General features: G+C 49.0%; 1 long non-coding RNA gene across 1 annotated transcript in view; it reads left to right on the top strand.

The window, feature by feature from the left end:
• The window catches only part of LOC134957912 (uncharacterized), a 51,002-nt gene extending 40,503 nt beyond the window's left edge, over positions 1 to 10,499 (top strand). The window contains exons 2-3 of the long non-coding RNA XR_010186792.1: positions 9,921 to 10,045; positions 10,326 to 10,499. This is a non-coding gene — a long non-coding RNA (uncharacterized LOC134957912). The remainder of the gene's footprint in view (positions 1 to 9,920; positions 10,046 to 10,325) is intronic.
• Positions 10,500 to 12,792: the final 2,293 nt, after the last annotated feature.

Raw genomic sequence — 12,792 nt, 5'->3', positions numbered from 1 at the left:
GGCCTTTCATAATCCCACCATTGATTGGCAGTCGGGGGAGATTTCACAATGGGGTACCATCTGTAATAAGGAATGTATTACGTTTCCCGTTAGAATAGCTGCTGCCATTCCCGAACTCATTCCCGTGGAATACCAGGACTTTGTTGATGTGTTTTCCATGGGCAATGCTGACATTCTGCCTCCCCATCGGCCTTATGATTGTGCTATTGAGCTAATTCCCGGTGCCACATTGCCAAAGGGAAGGTTATATGCTTTATCCGGGCCAGAAACTGCGGCCATGAATGAGTATGTTAAGGAGAGTCTAGGGAAAGGATTTATCAGGCCATCTAAATCCCCTTTAAGTGCAGGCTTCTTCTTTGTGGAGAAAAAAGATGGATCACTCAGACCTTGCATTGACTTTAGAGCCCTGAATAAGATCTCAGTTAAAAATACTTATCCTCTGCCGCTGATTTCTGTCCTCTTTGATCAGCTGCGTTCGGCTGTGATTTTTTCTAAAATTGACCTGAGGGGAGCATATAACCTCATCCGAATCAAGTCTGGAGATGAGTGGAAGACGGCTTTCAGTACTCAGTCGGGTCACTACGAGTATCTGGTGATGCCGTTCGGCTTGTCTAACGCTCCGGCAGTTTTCCAGGATCTCATTAACGATGTGCTCCGTGACTTTCTAGGAAGATTCGTGGTCGTTTACTTAGACGACATCCTGATCTATTCTGACTCAATTGAACAACATGTTACCCAGGTGCGTCAGGTTCTTCAAAAATTACGTGAAAATCATCTATATGCCAAGCTGGAGAAGTGTGAGTTTCATGTCACGGAGGTATCCTTTTTAGGGTACATTATTTCCCCTCGGGGATTCAGCATGGAACCTAAGAAGCTCCAAGCCATCCTTAGTTGGGCGCAACCCACCAACTTAAAAGCAATTCAGCGCTTTTAAGGGTTTGCGAATTATTATAGAAGATTTATTCATTCTTTTTCCGACCTGGTTGCTCCCATGGTGGCACTGACTAAGAAGGGAGCGGATCCTACCAACTGGTCACGTGAAGCTGAGTTATCCTTTCAGGCCTTGAAACAAGCTTTTGTCTCAGCTCCAGTCCTCAGACATCCCAACCCAGAATTGCCCTTCATTGTTGAGGTTGATGCCTCGGAGGTTGGAGTGGGGGCTATCCTATCTCAAAAGGATCCGGAGTCTCTGGAACTACATCCTTGTGCCTTCATGTCCAGGAAATTCTCATCCGCTGAATCCAACTACGATGTTGGTAACCGGGAGTTACTGGCTATTAAATGGGCTTTCGAGGAGTGGAGACATTGGCTTGAGGGAGCAACACATACCATTTCAGTATTGACTGACCACAAAAATCTTCAGTACATCGAATCAGCTAAGCGGCTGAATGCCCGGCAGGCTCGTTGGGCTTTATTTTTTACTCGTTTCAAGTTTATTATCACCTTTAGGCCAGGTTCCAAGAATACCAAGGTGGATGCCCTGTCACGCAGTTTTCTTCCAGTTCATAATAACAGTCCTGTTACTCCCATACTTCCGTCTTCAGTCATTTGGGCAGGCCTCACACAAGATTTATTTACCCAGTTAAAGCAGCTTCAACATCAAGCTCCTGGAAATACTCCTGCTGGTCGTCTTTACGTCCCTGAGTTTTTGAGAGCTACTGTTTTGACTGAATTTCATGATAGCAAAGTTGCCGGGCATCCGGGGATCTCTAAGACTTTGGAATTAGTCTCCCGCTCAGTATGGTGGCCTGGTCTTTCTAAAGACATTAAGGAGTTTGTTTTTTCTTGTCAGGTCTGTGCACAGCATAAGGTTCCCCGTTCCTTGCCTATCGGGCAACTTATGCCCTTAAATGTTCCTCTCAGGCCATGGTCTCATATTTCCATGGATTTTGTGGTAGACCTCCCTCTGTCAGCCGGATTCCGAGTCATATGGGTGGTAGTGGACCGTTTTAGCAAGATGGCTCATTTCATTGCTCTTCCCCGACTGCCATCTGCCCAGGGATTGGTTGTTTTGTTTCTCCGCCATGTTTTCAGACTTCATGGGTTGCCCACTGATATTGTTTCTGATCGGGGTCCACAATTCATTGCACAATTCTGGAAGTCCTTTTGTGCCTCATTAAAGATGAAATTGTCTTTAACATCCGGTTACCATCCCGAGCGAGTTAATCAATCATTAAAACAGTATTTGCGTTTGTACTCAGCCAAACTCCAGAATGATTGGTCCGAGTTTCTTCCTTTGGCGGAGTTTGCTTACAATAATTCTTGTCATTCCTCCACTAATGTGTCTCCATTCTTTTCAGTTTTTTGTTTTCACCCCAGAGCTAATTCTTTTTTTCAACATTCTTCTGTTTCCTCGCTAACCTTAACCTCTCATCTCAGAGTCATTTGGAAAAAAGTGCACCTTGCCCTCAGAAAAGCGGCATTTCGAGAGAAAATTTTTTCGGACAGGCTCCGACGTCCTTGCACTTTTAAGGTGGGAGACAGGGTATGGTTGTCGACTCGTAACATTAGACTTCGACAAACCTCAGCTAGATTGGGCCCCAAATTTATTGGACCATTTCATATTATTAAAAAAATCAACCCAGTTGCTTTCCGGTTATGTTTACCAAGAGCTCTCCGGATCGGAAAGACGTTCCATTGCTCCCTGTTGAAACCATACGTTTCTTCCAGTAGATTTCCTCGGAAGATCTCTCAGGGGAAATCACCAGTAGATGTACAGGGACAACAGGAGTTCTTGGTGGAGAAGGTTCTCGATTCCAAATTGTCCCGGGGTCGGCTTTATTTTCTGGTGCACTGGAGAGGCTATGGTCCAGAGGAAAGGTCTTGGGTCCTGGATAAGGATCTCCATGCCCCGAGGCTCAAGAGGGCATTTTTTCGGGAATTTCCTCGGAAACCTGGCTTTAGGGGTTCCTTGACCCCTCCTCAAGGGGGGGGTACTGTTAGGCGCCGGGGTCCGCTCGTCGGTGCGGCCCGGCGCCTAGCAACCAGGGACGCCGTGCGCGTACAGCCGCCGGCTCCCTGGCAACGCTAGACGCCGGGCGCACGGAGCCGCACGGACCCTAGCAACGGGGACGCCACTGGCGGACCGCGTTCCCCGTTGCTGGGTCCATTTAAATTAGTAAGGGCACCTGTTTCCTGGCCGTGCAGCAAGGCAGCTGCACGGCATTCATGCAATCAGCACTGGCAGCAGTTGATTGGAGGGCTTCGGTTTATATGCTCTTGCAGTGCCTCACACAGACGCCGGTAATAGCTTCCTGCATGCTGTATCTGTTTGCTGAGAGTGTTTCCAGTCCTGCTGTATCCGGTCGTTCCTGTCCTCAGTTGTCCTGCACTCGGAAGTCGTCATCTGTTCCTAGAGTCCTGACTGAGCACCGTTAAACATCCAGTGGTGTTCGTGAGTCGCGGCATAGCCGTGTGTTGCGGCTTGGCCGCTTTATTACTTATTATTTATTATTTGTGTTTCGGAGCTTTTGCGGAGGATTCCGCTCCCACAGATCCACTCTGGTATCCAACGGTGCTGGGTAGGAGTAATGGACTAGTGGATTTTGGTTGTCCTTTTATCTGGTGGTTTTTCCGCGCATACTTCAAGTTTGGTTAGTTAGCTTGTTGCCCTTGGCCTGTTGTAGTCAGAGGTCCTCTTGTCATCATCCTGCCTCGGATTTCCCTTTGTCTCTCACTAAGACCGGGGGGCACCGGAGTTGGGCAGACATAATCCGCCTTTCAAACGTGGCTGCCAGGGGCTCAAGAAACCATAGTCTCGCAAGGGATTTCCGATAGCACGGGTGAGACAATAGAGTTAGGGCGCCAGGGGCAACTAGTCTTTCCTGCTCCCGTAACCAGCATTCCCTTCCAGTACTCTGGCCATTGTCATAAGATCTCCTCCGGTCAGGAGTACTGGAATCATAACAGTTACAGATCCAGCGAGCAATAGTTTGCTTTGAAGCAGGAGCACCCAGCTTGTTGGGTGCATACAGGATAAACAGGGACTCAGTTTTCCTGACTTTAGCCGTTCTGGCTACATAAACCTTCAAAGCCCTGACCACATCTAGTAACTCGGAATCCTCCAAGTCACGAGTAGCCACAGGCACCACAATAGGTTGGTTCATATGAAAAGATGACACCACTTTTGGCAGAAATTGCGGACGGGTCCGCAATTTTGCCCTGTCCATATGGAAAACCAGATAGGGGCTTTTATGTGACAAAGCCGCTAATTCTGACACATGCCTAGCTGAAGCAAAGGCTAATAGTATGACCACCTTCCACGTGAGAAATTTTAACTCCACGGTTTTAAGTGGCTCAAACCAGTGTGACTTCAGGAAACTCAACACCACGTTAAGATCCCAAGGTGCCACTGGAGGCACAAAAGGGGGCTTGATATGCAGCACTCCCTTTACAAACGTCTGAACTTCAGGTAGAGAAGCCAGTTCTTTTTGAAAGAAAATGGATAGGGCTGAAATCTGGACCTTAATGGAACCCAATTTTAGGCCCAAAGTCACTCCCGACTGTAGGAAGTGAAGGAAACGGCCCAGCTGGAATTCCTCCGTAGGGGCATTCCTGGCCTCACACCAAGCAACATATTTTCGCCATATACGGTGATAATGTTTAGCCGTCACGTCCTTCCTAGCCTTTATCAGCGTAGGAATAACCTCATCCGGAATGCCTTTTTCTGCTAGGATCCGGCGTTCAACCGCCATGCCGTCAAACGCAGCCGCGGTTAATCTTGGAACAGACAAGGCCCCTGTTGCAACAAGTCCTGTCTTAGAGGCAGAGGCCATGGGTCCTCTGTGAGCATTTCTTGCAGCTCTGGATACCAAGTCCTTCTTGGCCAATCCGTAACAATGAGTATTGTTCTCACTCCTCTTCTTCTTATGATTCTCAGCACCTTGGGTATGAGAGGAAGAGGAGGAAATACATAGACCGACTGGAACACCCACGGTGTCACTAGTGCGTCTACAGCTATCGCCTGAGGGTCTCTTGACCTGGCGCAATACCTCTGCAGCTTTTTGTTGAGGCGGGATGCCATCATGTCTTCTTGTGGCAGTTCCCACCGACTTGCAATATGCGTGAAGACTTCTTGATGAAGTCACCACTCTCCCGGGTGGAGGTCGTGCCTGCTGAGGAAGTCTGCTTCCCAGTTGTCCACTCCCGGAATGAACACTGCTGACAGTGCTCTTATGTGATTCTCCGCCCAGCGAAGAATTCTGGTGGCTTCCGCCATCGCCACCCTGCTCCTTGTGCCGCCTTGGCGGTTTACATGAGCCACTGCGGTGATGTTGTCTGACTGAATCAGCACCGATCGGTCGCGAAACAGGGTCTCCGCTTGACGTAGGGCGTTGTATATGGCCCTTAGTTCCAGGATGTTGATGTGAAGGCAAGTCTCCTGACTTGACCACAGACCTTGGAAATTTCTTCCCTGTGTGACTGCTCCCCACCCTCGGAGGCTTGCGTCTGTGGTCACCAGGACCCAGTCCTGAATGCCGAATCTGCGGCCCTCGAGAAGGTGAGCACTCTGCAGCCACCACAGGAGAGACACCCTGGCCCTGGGGGATAGGGTGATCAGCCGATGCATTTGTAGATGTGATCTGGACCACTTGTCCAACAGATCCCATTGAAAGGTCCTCGCATGGAACCTGCCGAAGGGAATGGCCTCGTATGATGCCACCATCTTTCCCAGGACTCGCGTGCAGTGATGCACCGACACCTGTTTTGGTTTTAATAGGTCTCTGACCAGTGTCATGAGCTCCTGAGCCTTCTCCATCGGGAGATAAACCCTCTTCTGGCCTGTGTCCAGAATCATGCCCAGGAAGGGCAGACGAGTCGTAGGAATCAACTGCGACTTTGGAATATTTAGAATCCAGCCGTGCTGTTGTAACACTTCCCGAGAGCGTGCCACGCTGATCAGCAACTGCTCTCTGGACCTCGCCTTTATGAGGAGATCGTCCAAGTATGGGATAATTGTGACTCCTTGCCGTCGCAGGAGCACCATCATTTCCGCCATTACCTTGGTAAATATTCTCGGTGCCGTGGAGAGACCAAACGGCAACGTCTGGAATTGGTAATGACAATCCTGTACCACAAATCTGAGGTACTCCTGATGAGGTGGATAAATGGGGACATGAAGGTAAGCATCCTTTATTTCCAGAGACACCATAAAATCCCCCCCTTCCAGGCTTGCGATGACCGCTCTGAGCGATTCCATCTTGAACTTGAACCTTTTCAGGTATATGTTCAGGGATTTTAAATTCAATATGGGTCTGACCGAACCGTCCGGTTTCGGTACCACAAACATGGTCGAATAGTAACCCCTTCCTTGTTGAAGGAGGGGAACCTTGACCACCACCTGCTGAAGATACAATTTGTGAATTGCAGCTAACACTATTTCCCTATCTAAGGGGGAAGCTGGCAGGGCCGATTTGAGGTAACGGTGAGGGGGCATCTCTTCGAATTCCAGCTTGTATCCCTGAGACACAATCTCTATAGCCCAGGGATCCACCTGGGAGTGAACCCACTTGTGGCTGAAATTTTGGAGACGCGCCCCCACCCGGCCTAGCTCCGCCTGTGGAGCCCCAGCATCATGCGGTGGATTTAGTGGAAGCCGGGGAGGACTTCTGTTCCTGGGAACTAGCTGTATTGTGCAGCTTCTTTCCTCTACCCCTGCCTCTGGCAAGAAAGGAGGCACCTCGGACTTTCTTGCCTTTTTGTGATCGAAAGGACTGCATTTGGTAATACGGTGCTTTCTTAGGTTGTGAGGGAACATATGACAAAAAATTTGACTTTCCAGCCGTAGCTGTGGAGACCAGGTCCGAGAGACCCTCCCCAAACAACTCCTCACCCTTGTAAGGTAAAACCTCCATGTGCCTTTTTGAGTCGGCATCTCCTGTCCATTGCCGAGTCCACAGGACCCTTCTGGCCGAAATCGACATTGCATTTATTCTAGAGCCCAGTAGGCTAATGTCTCTTTCAGCATCTCTCATATATAGGACAGCGTCTTTTATATGCCCCAGGGTTAGTAATATAGTATCCTTGTCCAAGGTATCAAGTTCCTCAGATAAGGTATCCGTCCATGCTGCTACAGCACTACACATCCAGGCCGACGCAATCGCCGGCCTTAGTAAGGTACCTGAATGTGTATAAATGGACTTCAGGGTACCCTCCTGCTTTCTATCCGCAGCATCTTTTAGGGTGGCCGTATCCTGTGACGGCAGGGCTACCCTCTTGGATAAGCGTGTTAAAGCTTTGTCTACCCTAGGGGAGGATTCCCAGCGTAACCTGTCCGTTGGCGGGAAAGGATACGCCATAAGCATCCGTTTGGAAATCTGCAGTTTTCTATCTGGAGATTCCCAAGCCTTTTCACATAACTCATTTAACTCATGCGAAGGGGGAAAGGTCACCTCTTGCCTTTTTTCCCCATACATATAAACCCTCTTGTCAGGGACTGGGGTTTCCTCTGTGATGTGCAACACATCCTTCATTGCTATAATCATGTAACGGATGGCTTTTGCCATTTTAGGCTGTAACTTTGCATCATCGCCATCGACACTGGAGTCAGAATCCGTGTCGATATCTGTGTCAACAATTTGGGATAGTGGGTGCTTCTGAGACCCTGACGGCCTCTGCGACATAGGATCAGGCATGGGCTGAGACCCCGGCTGTCCCAAGGCTTCAGCTTTATCCCACCTTTTATGCAAGGAAGTAACATTATCATTTAAAACCTTCCACATATCCATCCAATCGGGTGTCGGCGGCGACCCCACATTCATTTGTTCCCGCTCTGTTTCCACATAGCCTTCCTCGTCAAACATGCCGACACAAGCGTACCGACACACCACACACACAGGAGATGCTCTTTTTGAAGACAGTTCCCCCACAAGGCCAGCACACACCCCAGCGCTATATGTCCCAGGAATTACACAGTAACTTAGTGTTAACCCAGTAGCTGCTGTATATACTGTTTTTGCGCCAAATTTATGTGCCCCTCCCCCTCTCTTTTTACCCTCTTCTACCGTGATTCTGCAGGGGAGAGCCTGGGGAGCTTCCTCTCAGCGGAGCTGTGGAGAGAAAATGGCGCTGGTGAGTGCTGAGGAAGAAGCCCCCTCAGCAGCGGGCTTCTGTCCCGCGTTTCTGTGTAAAAATATGGCGGGGGCCCATGCATATATACAGTACCCAACTGTATATATGCCCACTTTTGCCAAGAGGTCTCTTATTGCTGCCCAGGGCGCCCCCCCCTGCACCCTGCACCCTACAGTGACCGGAGTATGTGGGTTTAGTGTGGGAGCAATGGCGCACAGCTGCAGTACTGTGCGCTACCTCATATGAAGACTGGAGTCTTCTGCCGCCGATTTCGAAGTCTTCTTGCTTCTGTCATCGGCTTCTGTCTTCCGGCTCTGCGAGGGGGACGGCGGCGCGGCTCCGGGATCGGACGACAAAGGGTGCGATCCTGTGTACGATCCCTCTGGAGCTAATCGTGTCCAGTAGCCTAAGAACCTAGACCTATCTTCAGTGAGTAGGGCTGCTTCTCTCCCCTCAGTCCCACGTAGCAGAGAGTCTGTTGCCAGCAGATCTCTCTGAAAATAAAAAAACCTAACAAAATACTTTCTTTTTAGCAAGCTCAGGAGAGCTCACTAAGTAGCACCCAGCTCGTCCGGGCACAGATTCAAACTGAGGTCTGGAGGAGGGACATAGAGGGAGGATCCAGAGCACACCAGTATCCAAATTCTTTGTTAAAGTGCCCTGTCTCCTGCGGAGCCCGTCTATTCCCCATGGTCCTTACGGAGTCCTCAGCATCCACTAGGACGTTAGAGAAAGATTTCTTAGCTTTCAATGGGATAAAACACTAGAGAGTCCCACCTTTCAGGAGGTACTGGGGACTTGGCGATCAGAGATTAGGAGCCAGTGCAATCCACCAACAAAAATATAAAACAGCATATTAAGCGTGTGGAGCTGGAGCAGGGACCAGCTGCTTGAAGGCTGATATCTCTGGTTCTGGGAATAGTACAGACAAGCGGCCAGTGTTCACTGAAAGGGGAGAGTCCCAGCTTTTGGACAATACCCTCAGAAAAACTCTAAGTCAGAAAGAACCCAAGATATCTGGCTGGTAAGAACAATTAACAGGCTTGGATGGGGACCACTGCTTTGAAGTCGGATATCTCCGGTTCCCCAGGGCCGATTTTCAAAAAACTGGTACCCCTGGAAAGAGGGGACCCTCAGCTATCAGCTTAGGGCCCTTTTACTCCGGGGGCCCTTGGGCAAGAGCCCATTGAGCCCATACGAAAAGACGGCCCTGGAAAAGGCGGGCAGTGATAGCCGAGGGTGTTCCGAAGCCACAGTGATACAGCCAGCACAGAGGGGGCTGTCGAAGACTGGAGCCAGATCCATAACAAGAGGGCAGCAGTAATGCACAGCACTTAGAGATAATGTTTCCCTAATAGAGAACTAAGGGGTATATGCAATTGCGGTCGAATTCATGAAAATGTCGAAAAATGGGGCATTTTCGACAAAAAAAACATGTCGAATTGGATTCGTCAATGCAATACAGTACTTTTCGTCAAAATACCTGCCGTTTCAGATTCGACTTTTTGCAAATCGCCTTTTTCAAAATTCGACATGTCTGCAATGGTCAAAATGCGGCTTTTCGACAAAAGTATATTCAATTGAAGAATGTCGATTCGACAACAGTGCTTTTCGACAGCAATTTCGTAAATTTTATTCCGCCTCACTTTGCTGGCGGGATCTAATTAAAAAAAATTTTTTAAATGTATTTTTTTTTGCTTTTTGGATTGCTAATAGCATATCTATTTATATTTAAAGGGATTATCTACTTGGTTTGTCTTTTTTTGACTCACAAGTATTATTTAATTGATTTTTTAAAATAATATTTTTTTCTTCACTCTGCTGAGGGAAATGTACCCATTATTTCACAGTTTTACCCAGGATACACTTCTGCAAAGCCACTCCAGTATTGGACCAGTTTACCCCACTCTACCATGGACGTCCTACTTGTGATGTGGACCTGAACCACCGCCATGTAGCAGACAACCCCCCTCAGGTAAGATGTATTGCCCAAAACCCCCTCCTGTCCAAGTCACCCCGGCGTGTCCCAAGTGCAGCCCTCCGGCACTTGCAAAACTGCACATCCAATCATGCCCTGACAGCAATGCTTACGCTGTGTCAGGGCATGCTTGGATGTGTAGTTTCTCAAGTGCCGGAGGGTTGCATTTGGGGCCGCTGTAACCTGCTTGTGTCAAAGTGTTGCTTGTACCTTTTCTTTCCATAGAAGGGTGACACTATTACCAATACCTGGAACCTCATACTATTCTCTTCCACAGGTCTTGCGGAGTATCCTTCCCAAGTTGCTTGAATCATCATGGATGAAAAGGGACACGACAGTTCTCCTGCTGTACCATGGGCGACCTAACACAATACCACTGCATCTCATATATTACATTTTATTTACTAATAATTTAAAGAAAAACACAAAACTTCTCATTTTAAAAATTTATTGAAGAAATATAAATAATTGTATTTTATTTTGGAATAAAAAATAAAATGTAATAAAACAAAAAAAGTAGTGTTTGTTCTTCTTTACATTCTTTTCTTGTGTAGATATCTGTGAAACAAAAAAAAACATATTAAGTAAAGACACTAATGATGTCATGTTCATTCCTTTCCAAAGAACATTTGTGGAACCACACAGCCCAGCATGACCCATTGCTGGGCTGTGTGGTTCCACAAGGGCAGGCGGTCCAAAGTGGAATAGTGGTGTCAGTGGTCAGCACTTTGACACGCCTGCACTTGTGGAACCACACAGCCCAGCATGACCCATTGCTGGGCTGTGTGGTTCCACAAGGGCAGACGGTAGAAAGTGGAATAGTGGTGTCAGTGGTCAGCACTTTGACACGCCTGCACTTGTGGAACCACACAGCCCAGCATGACCCATTGCTGGGCTGTGTGGTTCCTCAAGGACAGGCGGTCCAAAGTGGAATAGTGGTGTCAGTGGTCAGCACTTTGACACGCCTGCACTTGTGGAACCACACAGCCCAGCATGACCCATTGCTGGGCTGTGTGGTTCCACAAGGGCAGGCGGTAGAAAGTGGAATAGTGGTGTCAGTGGTCAGCACTTTGACACGCCTGCACTTGTGGAACCACACAGCCCAGCATGACCCATTGCTGGGCTGTGTGGTTCCACAAGGGCAGGCGGTACAAAGTGGAATAGTGGTGTCAGTGGTCAGCACTTTGACACGCCTGCACTTGTGGAACCACACAGCCCAGCATGACCCATTGCTGGGCTGTGTGGTTCCACAAGGGCAGGCGGTAGAAAGTGGAATAGTGGTGTCAGTGGTCAGCACTTTGACATGCCTGCACTTGTGGAACCACACAGCCCAGCATGACCCATTGCTGGGCTGTGTGGTTCCACAAGGGCAGGCGGTCCAAAGTGGAATAGTGGTGTCAGTGGTCAGCACTTTGACACGCCTGCACTTGTGGAACCACACAGCCCAGCATGACCCATTGCTGGGCTGTGTGGTTCCACAAGGGCAGGCGGTCCAAAGTGGAATAGTGGTGTCAGTGGTCAGCACTTTGACACGCCTGCACTTGTGGAACCACACAGCCCAGCATGACCCATTGCTGGGCTGTGTGGTTCCACAAGGGCAGGCGGTCCAAAGTGGAATAGTGGTGTCAGTGGTCAGCACTTTGACACGCCTGCACTTGTGGAACCACACAGCCCAGCATGACCCATTGCTGGGCTGTGTGGTTCCACAAGGGCAGGCGGTAGAAAGTGGAATAGTGGTGTCAGTGGTCAGCACTTTGACACGCCTGCACTTGTGGAACCACACAGCCCAGCATGACCCATTGCTGGGCTGTGTGGTTCCACAAGGGCAGGCGGTACAAAGTGGAATAGTGGTGTCAGTGGTCAGCACTTTGACACGCCTGCACTTGTGGAACCACACAGCCCAGCATGACCCATTGCTGGGCTGTGTGGTTCCACAAGGGCAGGCGGTCCAAAGTTTCTTGAATATATACATTGAAACATGGCTTTACTCACCTTGGTACGCACAACACGAACTACGCCGTCCACTTCAATTTTCCACCCAATCCTATGAATAAGCCAAAAATAAACACTAGTGAATAGTAAATTCACACAACAGTGAAAGCCTATTGTACACCAATACAAAAAGGAGTTTTTTGGTAAAAAAAAAAAAAGTGGTATCAGAATAGCTCTTTGGCCCATCATACATGTAGCCACAAGGAGCTTTCATCCTTTACCACACGCGCCTGAATATATGCCCGTGCATGTATGCCTAGACATAAAGCTCCTTGGTAGTACCCGGTCACGGGTGGGGGAGCCCAACATAAATATAAAACAATAGTAAGAAAAAAAAAAACTAATGGGAGGGGGAGAAAGGGATACATGAAAAACATAAGAGTAAATAAAACAATACGACCGGGCTTATGGTGGTTGTCCGTCCGGATCCTCTTCTTCCTCCTGATGGGGCGTCGATGCCCTGGGCGGCTGTGGAGTGGGTTGACTTGGCCTCGGTGCCCGTGCGGGTGTAGATGTTGCGGCCGGTGTTGGTGGTGGAGGCATCTGGTGGGTGGGCTACATCCCTGTATATCCTTGGTATAGCTGTGACCGTCTATACCAGGATTGTGGTGGAGGAAGGGAAGGAGGCGTCCATGTGGCTTGTGATGGCGGAAGTGGTGGATCACCAGCGTGTTGATGAGCTGGCTCTCGGAGGTTATCGTACATCATCTGCAGTGTGGTTGCGATGATCTGTTGGCTGGATGCCGAATGTC

The sequence above is a fragment of the Pseudophryne corroboree genome, chromosome 9, assembly GCF_028390025.1.
Source record: "Pseudophryne corroboree isolate aPseCor3 chromosome 9, aPseCor3.hap2, whole genome shotgun sequence".
Lineage (NCBI taxonomy): Eukaryota > Metazoa > Chordata > Amphibia > Anura > Myobatrachidae > Pseudophryne > Pseudophryne corroboree.
This window is presented reverse-complemented; position numbering and strand designations above follow the sequence as displayed.